We start from the raw sequence: 12,961 nt of genomic DNA on the forward strand, positions 1-12,961 counted from the left end.
AGGGTATACAGATTGGGAAGGAAGAAATATACTTTTTTTCCCCCACACATGACATTATTACGTAGAAAATTCCAAAGGGTAAAAAAACTCCTGGACCTAGTAAGCAATTATTGTGAGGTTTCAGGATGCAAGGCTAATATATACGAGTCACTTGCTTTCCTATACACCGGCAATGAACAACTGGAATTTGAAATTAAAACATAACATTTACATTAGTACCAAAAAAAGGTAAACTACTTAGGTATAAATCTAACAAAATATGTACAAGATCTGTATGAGTTGAAAGATTATGTGCACACAAAAGCTGCACACAGATGTTTATAGCATCTTTATTCATAATTGCCCAAACTTGGAAGTATTTGTTCTTCAATAGGTTAATGAATAAACAAACACTGGGCCATCCACACAATCGAGTGTTAATCAGTGATAAAAAGAAACAAGATATCAAGCCATAAAAAGACATGGGGGAACCTTCAAGGGCATTTCTAAGTGAAAAAAGTCAGTCTGAAAAGGCTACATAGTATGACTTCAACTCTATGACATTCTAGGAAAGGCAAAGCTATGGAGACAGTAAAAAGACCAGTGGTTGCCAGGAGTTGGGGGGAGGGAGGGATGAATAGGAGGGAACGGATTTTTATGGTGCGTGACACTATCGTGGTAGACACATGACATTATGCATTTATCCAAACCCACAGAATCTTCAGCCAAGAGTGAACCATAGGGGCACCTGGGTGGCTCAGTCAGTTAAGCATCCGACTCTTGATTTTGGCTCAGGTCATGATCTCATGTTACAACATGGAGGTGCCTTGAAAACATGTTGCTCAGTGAAAGAATCCAGACACAGAACGACAAGTATTGTATGATTCTACTTGTATGAAGTGTCCAGAACAGGCAAACCCACAGAGATAAGTAGATTAGAGGTGGCCAGGGGTTAGGGGAGACTGGGAGTGACTGCTAATGGGTAAGGGGCTTCTTTTTGGAGCAACAGAATGTTCTAGAATGGACTGTGGTGAGGCTTGCACAACTCTATGAATATACTAAAGACCACTGGATTATATACACGTTAAATGGGTGAATTTTATGGTGTATAAATTATATGTCACTGAAGAAGTTTGAAAAACATTAATTCCAGTTTGCAACCCCTTATGAGGCTTCTAAGCAGCCTTAGTTTGGTGAGCACATGTGGTGTGGGTGAGCCTGGCTCTGTCTGGACCCTGTCAGCTTGCTGGATCCCAACAAGGCCTGAGCAGTGACTGGCAGGGCTGCCCCCTCCCACAGCCACCTTAAAAGACCATGTCACCACAACCCAAGGGAAGTGAGAAACATGAGGGCACGTCCCCTCCCTCCAAGGGGGAGGCCAGGGTTTGCACATGTCACTGCCACTCACTCTCTGGGCCACTTTCTCGTGGGGCCACACTCAGCTATAGGGGAGTTTGGGCCATGTGCCCGGCCTAAATCTCATGACTGAAGACACTCCATCCTAAGTTTGTTCTCCCAAAAAGTTATGATTCCAACCCACTATTCCCCTCAACCTTGAGTGTAATCCAGGGACCGCTGTGGCTCACGCTGGGTGAATTGCCTCCAGATCCAGCAGCTGGTCGTGCTGGTGCCGGTGTTCCCTGGCTCAGGTGCAGGACGATTTCAGGTCGAGGTACCTCGGGTTATCTAAGTAGGTTCAATTCTCCAAGAATCCCCTAACAAGACCCACATTCATCTGAACAGCCTCACGATTCAGGGCTCACACCCAGTCCAGAAACCATCAGTTCAGCCTGGAAGCCTCCAAGAAACAGTGTTGTTCCGTGTTTCAGCTTCTCCGGAGGAGCAACACAAGGGTTTATGCCCATCACTGAGCAACCTTTTTCTTGAAGAAACTCTTTGGGTGATTTCTCTCTCTGCCCGAAGTTCTAAGCTCAGGGCAGTAGCTGAAAATTCCCCTCTGGTCCTCTCTCCTCCACTCTCCTGTCCGAGGCGCCCAGAACCCGTTCTGTCCCGTTCACTTCTGCAGCCCCTCCCTCCCTCCTCTCACTGCTCCCTCCCCTGCATGCTGATACCCACACTCCTTCCCTGCTAGGTCTCTCTGTCCTTGGACTACATTTCTCTTGAGGGGCGGCACAGAAGCCCCAGCATCACCACACCTCCAGACGCCCCTCCCAGCAACCTTTCCGACACAATTGACCTCCTGAAGGGGCGCCTGGGTGGCGCAGTCGGTTAAGCGTCCGACTTCAGCCCGGTCACGATCTCGCGGTCCGTGAGTTCGAGCCCCGCGTCGGGCTGTGGGCTGATGGCTCAGAGTCTGGAGCCTGCTTCCGATTCTGTGTCTCCTTCTCTCTCTGCCCCTCCCCCGTTCATGCTCTGTCTCTCTCTGTCCCAAAAATAAATAAACGTTAAAAACAAAAACAAAAACAACAATTGACCTCCTGGAGCCCCAAAAGGAGTAAGATGTGGCAGGCCCTGCCAGCTGCTGCCTCAAGACCCATTCTGCCCTTCTTCCCCACCAACAGAGCCCCACTTTGTGTGGGGGAGTCACAGCAGTGTGGATGCGCGTAGTGCCACTGAGCTGGGTGCTTGGAGTGGGTGAAGGCGGTGCTTTTTATGTTGCGTGTATTTTATCACAGTTTAGTAAGACAAAGAAAGTGAACGTACCTATAATCCGATTAATTATAGCACATTCTCCCAGATGGGTCAGGAAGCATGGTCTCTGTTTGTTGATCTGGGAAGGGCTGTTAGCAGGTCCTTGAGAATAGCAATGCTATCTCTCCTTGGCAGAATAGGGCCCATAAAATGTTATCAGGTTCTTCAAGCGAGAATAGCAACGCTATCTCTCCTTGGCAGAATAGGGCCCATAAAACGTTATCAGGTTCTTCACACACTGACCCTTACCACCTTCAGAGAGCAGGCGTCTGCCAGGTGCCTGCCCCAGACCCGCCCCGCGCCCACAACCCGCCCACCTCCCATCAGAGCCTGGGCTGCTCAGAACCCGGGCATCCTCCCCAGGCCTAATTAATCACTGCCGTGCTGACAGCTAGTGGGGCACCTTCCACCAGCCTGGGGCTCCCAACCTTTGGCCACAGCACCCCGCTAGGGGAGGGAAAGGCAGCTTTCTACTCTTGCCTGGCTCCCAGTTTCCTGCTGATCTCTGCTGGTGGAGAGGTCTTGCCCTGGGGCCTCCTGTGGGCAGGGTTTGGTGGAGAGTGGAGGGTTATGGATGGGGTACAGCTTTCTTATGAAAGGTGGCCTGGACCCACAGTTCTAGGGGACAGACCCCACTTTGTTGCCTCACCAGAGGGATGAGAGGGGGTGCCCACCTTTGCCAAGAGAACAGGAGGCCTGGCAGAAGCAAAGAGCTGGGTGACCCCTGAAACATAGAGGCAAGAACCCCTTCCTTGAGAGCTTTCACGGCTGCTGAGGCCATGGACGGGGTAGACACAGGGAAGTTCCTGGGGCTTAGCTGCTGCACGTGGGGAGCCCATCCAAGGCCTAGCTCTTGGCCTCCTCCTATCGCAGACCCGTGAGGGGCCCCTGCCCCCACCTAAGGATTACATGCTGCCTGCGGTGAAGGGCGGATGGCTCGCCCTCTCCTCTCCCACGACAAGACCCACGTTGTGACTCGCGCAAGCACACAGCGGACAGAGGTACAGCACTCCCTGCCTCCTCCGCTCAAACGACACTCCCCAGAGGCCACAGGCCCCTCCCAGCTACCACCCCCTGCCAGGAGGGTCTGGCTCTCCCAAGTCAGGGTCAGAATCTCAGGGAAAGGGGACATGTGCAGTTTGAAGAAGCTATGTGAACACTTCACCATGCTATTCATAACAGGGGAAACCACCCATCTAGCAAACCCCAGAAAGTGAAGCTTGACATAACACTTGTGGCTTGTGGGGGCGAATGGCAGGGTCCTAGCTCCCCAGGAGCTGTCACTGCTCCCAGCTGACACCTGCCATGACAGGGGCATGACAGGGGCATGTCTTCTCCTCAGGAGCTTGGTGGAGGTGGGGGACAGTCCCCAGAAGCCCTCCCCGAACCCTCAGCAGCCACCCTATAGCACAGCTGGGCCTGTCTGCTGTCCCACACCCACCTCCTTGCTTCTCTCTTCTCCCAAATAGCCCAGCTCTGAACTTGTGCATCACAGCACATCACCTGCCACCCTATTTCCAGGGTCCACTAACCTCAGGCCCTTCTCCTTTGCTTCTTTGACATTTTAACTGCTGGATCACTGTCTTCTCAAATTCACTCCTGTGTAGCTTTTGTTATTTCAAAGTCAATGCACACCATCTTTCCAGTGCCTTTTCTTCCACCATTTTGACCTCTCTTCCCACGGTCCCATCTTTGGCCCTCAGCCCTCAGGTCCCTGGTAACCTTCAGAGGGAACCCACAGCTGCTCCCACAGTCCCTCCCCCACCCCCCACCCCTCACCCCCCCCCTCACCTTTTCACAACCCTCACAATACCCCCTATCCCCATGGCCCTCACACTGCCCTCCCCCCATCCCCAGGTGGCTCCTCCCAGCCCTGTCCCCACTGCCGGTTCACTCCCCATGGACTACTTCACCTACCAGGACCTCCGTGCCATGAATCCTATGCCACTGTCCCTTGCCCCTCGTGTTCCCCGCCCCCACGCTCACACCCCACGACAGTCCTGGACCTCTTCTCCCATGGTTCTCATTCGGCAAAACTGTAACTGACCCCACGTCTGGCCAGTGCCACTGAGCACCGAGCAATTACTGAAAAGTAATCTAGTTTAAAGCTCTGATAGACCCACTCACCGTAGTGACCAGGAGCCTTGAGGGCCACAAAGCTCACTTCGTGGCTCACTGGCCCCCGGCTCCTCACCTGTGCTGACCCTGCGCACCTGCGACCCTCACCCGCTGAGGTGGTCACATCCCCACCTGCCCCAGGGCTGGGCTCCCCCAGCCTTTCTGACCCTCTTGCTCTTCTGCGCCACCCACTAGCAGGCAGATGCTCTGCTGATTCGCTCCTCCCCCTGCTGCAAACAGCCCCCGCACCCCACCTGCACCCCAGTCTCTAGGCGGAGCTTCTGTGCACCTCCCCGCCACCTCCCCAGGCTCGCCCCCCTCCCGCTTTGTGCCCTCTCCACTGGCTGCCCCTCCCCACTTTCACTCCTCAGACCCCCACCCAGACTCTTGCCTTTAAACCACCCCCCAGGTGAGTTTCCGCCCAAACTCCACCCTCTCTCCTGAACTCCAACCTCAGCCCACCCCCGCGTCCCGCAATTTCAGTGGTGTCCCAAAGCGAATTCTGAGTCTTCCTCCCAAAGTGTGCTTCACCTGTAACCCTCGCCATCTCAGATGTTCCAGTCGCTGGGCCGGAGCCCCGGCTTCGCCCTGGACCCCTCTCAGTGTCCAACCCATCGTGACGTTCTGTCGGTTCCAGGAACCGCCCCCCCCCCCCCCGCCCGACCCCCACGCTGCCCTTCCTAACTCCAGCGGCCTGTTGCCGGAGCCCCCACACACCAGCCACAGTGGGCTCGTGATAGCCCACGTGAGGTCACACCCTTCGGCGTGGTGCCCCACGTGCCCCAGAATGGAATCTACGGGCGCCTCCGCGGACCTGCGCGCTGCAGTCCCACCCGAGCGGGCCTCTCAGACGGGTACGCGCGCTCGCCCCGCCTCCGCTTCCTTCCGCCTTTGCTCAAGCGCCCGTTCTCAGGGACCAAACCCTGCCTGCGGGCCGGCCCTGGTCACTGGCGCTGTCCCCCACGTGTCCCCCACAGACCACACCCCCCTCTAGCACGCCGCATCCCTCAGTACTGCCGCAATCACTCCCGTTCGTCGCCCCGCGTTGGGACGGTCCGTCCCGCGCACGCGTGCTGAGCGTCTGGAACGGGGCCCGACACGCAGTAGGCGCGCACGCCGCGTGTCCGAGCGCGGGAGCGCGCACGCCGCCGCTTCCAGCAGGAGGAGGCCGCGGGGGGGGGGGGGGGGGCTGCGGTCTACCGAGTTGGCGGCTGTCGCTTTCGCTTTCGCGGCTCCTCCGCGTGTGTCTGTGACCTGCAGCTCGGTCCTTCTCGGAGCTGATTAGTTCTCCATTGCTGGGTGTGACTTGCTGGTATTTTCCCGAGAATTTTCGTGTCTATGTTCATGGGAGAGGTTTGCCTGTGCTTTTTAAGTTTTTAAATCAATGCCCTTGTCAAGTTTGATGAACAAGGATGTGTTTGCTTCACTAACAAAAATGGTTTTTGCATTCTCTGGGAAAGTTTGTGCAAGGTTAGTACTATTTCTTTCCCAGAAGTTTGGCAAAATTCACCAGTGAATTGGACTGGGGCTTGAGTTTTCCTTGCGCGAAGGTTTAGGTAGAATTCACTGGTGAAGCCATTGGAACCTTAAAATTGTTCTTATTTTTCTTCTGTTGGTATGTTTCCTCGCTACTCACTGTGTTGAGAATTTTTATCTCAAGTGGGTGTTAAATTTTGTCAAGTGCTTTTGCTGCATTTGTTGAGATAATCATATAATTTTTATCTTTCATTTTGTTAAAGTGGTGTACCATACTGCTTATTTTGGATGGTGAACCCCCATGGCAGCCCTGGAATAAATCCCACTTGGTCGTGGTGTATGGCCCTTTTAATGTGTTGTTGACTTTGGTTTGCTAATATTTTCTTAGCATTTATGTTTTGAAGGATTTAGGCTTCTGTGTTCATCATTTTTCATTATGGAAATCGATTATTTGTGTCTTCTTTTGTCTTGAATAGTTATACCTGAATTGTTTTTGGCTTTGTTAACCCTCTCTTGTCCATTTATTTTTTTAGTCTTATATATTTCTTTATTCCCTTTACTTTCTTGGAGCTTAATTTGCTATTTTTCCACCTAAACTGTTGAGAGGAATTCTTAGATCATTGGTTTTCAGTTTTTCTCCTTTTCTTTTTTTATTTAAAAGTTTTTTTTAAATGTTTACTTATTTTAGAGACAGTGAGACAGAGCACAAGTGGGGGAGGGGCAGAGAGAGCCAGAGACAGAACTGGAAGCCGGCTGCAGGCTCTGAATTTTCAGCACAGAGCCTGACGTGGGGCTCGAACCCACGAACCATGAGATCGTGACCTGAGCTGAAGTTGGACACTCAACCAGCTGAGCCACCCAGGCGCCCCAGTTTTTCTCCCTTTCTAATGTATATATTTAAAACCATAAATTTCCTTCAAGGCATGAGTTAGCGACATCTCACAAGTTTTCATATACTCTATTTTCATTATATTTTATTTTTCATGATTTTTTATTTTTAAATGTGTTTTTCATATATCCTTTTTCTTTTCTTTATGTTTACTTTTTTATTTTTGACAGAGAGAGAGACAGAGCATGAGTGTGGGAGGGGCACAGAGAGAGAGAGAGAGAGAGGGAGACCCAGAATCCAAAGCAGGCTCCAGGCTCCAAGCTGTCAGCACAGAGCCCGACGCAGGACTCGAACTCACGGACCTTGAGATCATGACCTGAGCTAAAGTCGGAGGCTTAACTAACTGAGCCACCAAGGTGTCCCTCTTTTCCCCTCCCCTCCCCTCCCCTCCCTTTTCCCTTTTCCCTCTTCCCTTTTCCCTTTCCTTCCTTCAACCATTTAAAAATGTAAATAAACATTCTTTACTCACAGGAGATACCAGAATAAGATGTGGGCTGAGTTTTCTCAGGCCGTACATAGTTTGTCAGCCCTTGAGATGGCATGCAGTTTATTGCTCCCAGCTGGGCTCCTTTCCTCGGTGTGTGAGACTCGTCCATGCGGTAATGCGGCTTGGTAGTTTGTTCCTTTTCTATTGCTGAGTAGTATCCCATTGTGATGTGATATGGTGTATGCTTTTTAACTTGCTTTATTCATTTAATAACCAATGTGTTTTGGACATCTTTCCATGCTGGTGTATGTAAATATAGTTCATTCTTTTCACTGTCGTCATTGTAGAGATGACCACAAGTTATCTAACCAGCGCCCTGCTAATGAAAACTGGATTATTCCCGTCTTCCCCTACTGTGACATTGCTCTACGAAACAACCTGATGCATGAAAATGTGTACAGTCAGGTCAAGAGCTTATTCATGTCACTTCCACTCAGAATCATGTGGCCAACCCTAACAGCAGGAAGGGGTGGGAAATGTGTTGGGAGCCGATCCATCCGGCCTTCCTGATGGCACAGCCCGGGCAGCCGGCGGAAGGGCAAGGCACAGCGACCCTCCGAATGGGAAGCTACTGGCGTCCCTCCTCTTACTCATCGTGGCCATCCCCATGGTCCAATTGGCACTGATGATTCAAAAGAAACCCGTGGGGGCAAACTCGGGGATGTTTTCTGGGGACGACCCCCAGGACAAAAAAGAAACCTTATATCCAGCCGGTGCCACCCCCGCCCGCCCGTCCCCTGCCTAAAGGAAGGATAGCCCCCTATGTTTCCCAGGCAGGGAGGGGGGCACACAGGTTCGAAAGCCCCACTCCGGCAACAAGGCAATGTCTCTATGGCTACGAGTTACTCCAACCCCTAGGCCCGCTTGGCCCCCAGGAGGCATTCCAGGTGGTAACTGGACCTGGTGGGTTAAGGTACAGAATGGTTCATCAGTTCCCAGGTATACGTTGTCTCTCTGGGAGCGCATAAGGCGTGGGTTCCCAGCCCTCTTGGCTCCCTCCAGGCACCCCAGACCAAAGCGAATACTTTTGTTCCTTCTACCGCAAACAGTTCAAAGGAACAATTAAGAAGTCATGTCCCTGTAAACGTTCCACTCGAGGTGTTGAGAGCTAGATGCCCTTCCACGAAAATAGCAAAGCAAATGCTTTATAGACTGTACATAAACGTAGCTACATAATGAAAATAATATGAAGAAATTAATCGATAAGCAAAGGCCAGGAGGGAACGTTACAAGAAAATAACCATGAGGTTCCTTGATGGGCGATTACACAAAGGAACGTTTTTAGAATTAGGTAAAGCCGAGACGCGTAGGTGACGCACGCTACAAGGAAATTGCTAACAAATATAACGCCAGGCTTGCCACAGTAAAGCGGCCAGTCGGACACACTGCTGTCGTGTCCCTTTGTTATTCTCGCCGATGCCGTTCATCCTTCGGGAACCCCTGGGCCTGCTGGGGCTGGACTCCGGCAGAAATGCAGTCCAGCCGTGTACCCAGGAAGGCAGTTTGCTACATTACTCATTAGAATTTTCTGTTGAGTTGGCTTTCTATTGCTATATACTTTGGGGATATACATCTGTCTCCCATGCACCCCTCTGAGGAACTACTTTTCCAGCTAGAGCACCATGCTGTTTGCAGTTTCTTTGCCTTTATTCTTACAGACTCTATTGGGGTCAGTGCCTTTTCCCCACTCCCTTCAGTGAGATTGTTTCATATATGTAGAATATGATTAGATTCTTCTGTCACATACTGCATTCTGTCCTGGGAGTCCCTGACATCCTAATGATACTTTAAAATTTGCATACGGTAGGGGCATCTGGGTGGCTCAGTTAGTTAAGCATCCGACTCTTCATCTCTGCTCAGGTCATGATCTCATGGTTCGTGAGTTTGAGCCCTGCGTCAGGCTCTGCACTGACCTGCGTAGAATTCTCTCTCCCTCTCTCTCTGCCTCTACCCTACTCATGCTCTCTCCCTGAAAATAAATAAATAAATAAGCTTAAAAAAATAAAATTTGCATACATTAATGTTCACTCTGTACTGTGAAGTTCTATGAATTTTGACAAGTACATGTCATGTGTCCACTGACTGCCCAGGTCTTGGTTTCTGGTGCTAGTCAACCAATAAAAGGGATCAGGGCTCTTGGCTTATTTCAGGACTGGGGCAGAAAATATGCAAGATGAGCCTGGAGCATTTTATCATGCGAGCAAGTAAGGAAGTATCCAGAACAAACAAATTAAAAAAAAACGAGCAAGCTCCAGACTGATAAGGCTATGTATGCTAAAAGGACACAGGAGCCAAAAGAAGGAACTCTCAATGCCAAACCTGGAAAAATTTGAGCAACATAATAAAGTAGTATTGATTATCATCCAACACATAAAACAAAGCCCATGAGTTCATACTGATATAAGTAACCGAATAAACAATAACAAGTGAATAAAAATAAAAAGTAATAATAAGTGGGAGACAATATCCCGGGCAAAAGAATTAAAAATAACTTCTGCAGATACTCCACCCTCAGGAGGTGGCGCTCTTTACGTGCAGGCTGTGCGGAGGGACCTCCTTCCAAAGAAAGCACAGGATGGGAGGGGGACACTGAGCAAACCGCGGTAGAGAAACCGACAAGCACACTGCAGCCCAGCAATCCGGGTCAGCATCACGGTGGCAAGTCAGGCGGATCTTGTGTATCTCTGACATGATGTGATGAAAATGGAACTTTGCCTCTGTGGTCATCCTCCCAGACCCCATAGCCCCAGCCTAACCACGAGGAAAACAGACACATTCCAATACTGGGGCATCCTACAATATGCCTGACCAGTCGTCCTCCAATCTGTCAAGGGCATCAAAAACAAAGAAAGTCTGAGAAGATGTCACAGCCCCGAGGGGCCACAGGAGACATGATGACTGAACGTCATGGGGCTCCTGGGTAGGGTCCAGGGTGAGGTCCTGGAATAGGAAAAGGACATTAGAGGGAAACTGAGTAAATCTGAATAAAGTGTGGACTTGACTTAGTTTCTGATGATGCACCAATTGTGTCAGGGTTCTCCAGGGAAACAGAATTAACAGGATATAGATGGTTATAGATATAGATTTATTATAAAGAACCGGCTCACACGATTGTGGAAACAGAATCCCCAAGATGTGTAGCCGACAAGCGGGAGACCCAGGAGACCTGGTGGTGAAGTTCCATTCTGAAAGCGGCAGGCTTGTAACCCTAAGAGAGCTGATGTTTCAGTTTGTATCTGAAGGCAAGAAAAGACCCATGTCCCAGATCAAACAGTCAGGCAGGAGGAGGGAAGGGACAGCATTAATAAGAAACCCACAGGGGTCCTGGCTGGCTCAGTCGGTGAAGTGTTCTGGGCTCTGTGCTGACAGCTCAGAGCCTGGAGCCTGCTTGGTATTCTGTGTCTCCCTCTCTCTTGGCTTCTTCCGCTGCTCACCTGCTCGCGCTCTCTCTCTCTGTCTCTCAAAAAATAAAACAAAACAAACAAATCCGCACAAACAGCAAAACAAGGCTTCAACTGATTGGATGAGGCCCACCCACACTGGGAAGAGTTAGCTTCATTCAGTCCACTGATTCACATGTCAATCTCATCTAGAAACACCCTCAGAGACACATTTGGAAAAACCTTTGATTGAATGTCTGGTCACTGTACTGCTCATTCAAGTTGAGACATAAAAGTAACCATCATGTAAGATGTTAATAATAGGGGGACTTGGATGTGGGTTATATGGGAACTCTGTACTATCTTCAGAATTTTTCTGTAAATCTAAAACTGTTCTTAAAAAATTACTTTTAAACTGCCAGAACAGGGGCGCCTGGGTGGCTCAGTCAGTTAAGCGGCTGACTTTGGCTCAGGTCATGATCTCGCAGTCCGTGAGTTCGAGCCCCGCGTCGGGCTCTGTGCTGACAGCTCAGAGCCTGGAGCCTGTTTCAGATTCTGTGTCTCCCTCTCTCTGACCCTCCCCTGTTCATGCTCTGTCTCTCTCTGTCTCAAAAATAAATAAACGTTAAAAAAAAAAAAATTAAAAAAAAATAAAATAAAATGCCAGAACAATTTGAGGGGTTCCTGGGTGGCTCAGCCAGGTAAGCATCTGACTCTTGATTTCGGCCCAGGTCATGATCTCACGGTTCTTGAGTTTGAGCCCCACTTGGGCTCTGTGCTGACAGTGTGGAGCCTGCTTGGGACTCAATCTCTCTCTCTCTCTCTCTCTCTGCCTCTCATCCACTTGTTCTCTCTTTCTCAAAAGTAAATAAATATTAAAAAAAAAAAAATAAAATGCCAGAAAATTTTGAAATGAGAGATTCTCTTGCTGACCTTGAAGTAGCAAACAGGATGTTGTGAAGTACTTACAGAGGGAGTCATGTGGCAAGGATCTGAGGGGAGGCCTCTAGGCGGTGAGGACAGTCTCCGGCCGGCAGCCGGCCAGCAGTCAGGACCTCAGCCCTACCCCCGCAAGGATCTGGATCCTGCCAACAAGCAGTGACCCCGGCGGAGGACCCTGAGCCTCAGACGGGAATCGTGGCCCTGTGACCCATTGACGTCAGCTGGTGAGACCTGCGCGAAGGACCAGCAACCCACACCTGGACAGCTGGCCCCGCAAACACGGAGACAGTGAGCGCCCTGTCCTGAGCTGCCAGGTTGGTGACTATTCGTTACACGGCAAGAGAAACTTACATGTCAGGTAACGATGGTGTGAAATGTTCCTGCTGTTATCATCAATGATGTGTCTGGGCTGCATTAGGCATCACTTAGTATGGTGTGCATTAGAGAAAAGAAAGTGTAATAAAGTTTTATTTTCACTGCCAAAGGTGAAAGGACAAAACACCTAAAGGGCTTCTCTTCTGGCACACTTTTGCTGACTGTGTTAGTCAGGGTTCTACCTGAGAATCAGGACCAACAGGGTTTGTGTGTGTGTAGGGGGAGAGATGGGGTGGGGAGGATTTACTTTAAGAAATTGGCTCCTGTGATTGTGCAGACTTGGTAAGTCCAAACGGTGCAGGGTGGGCTGGCAGTTTGAGTCCAAAGGCCATCTGCTGGCAGTTCCTTCTCGCTTGGGAAGCTCAGTTTTTGTTGTTACGGCCTTAAGTTGATTGGATGAGGCCCACCCACACCGCGGAGAGTAATCTGCTTTACGTAAAGTCCACCCATTTAAATGTTAATCTCGCCCAAAAATCACCTTCACGGGGACATCCAGAATAATGTTGGACCAGGTATCTGGGCGTCATGGCCCACTTGAGCTGACACATAAAATGAGCGCTCACACCAAGGACTGTGGGGGTGTGAGCTGCTGACTGCTGAGCACCAGTGTCTCTGTGGGTGTATCCCGCATTGGGTGGGTCTGAGAGCTGAGCTTCCGGGGAG

This window comes from Leopardus geoffroyi, chromosome D1, assembly GCF_018350155.1.
Source record: "Leopardus geoffroyi isolate Oge1 chromosome D1, O.geoffroyi_Oge1_pat1.0, whole genome shotgun sequence".
NCBI lineage: Eukaryota > Metazoa > Chordata > Mammalia > Carnivora > Felidae > Leopardus > Leopardus geoffroyi.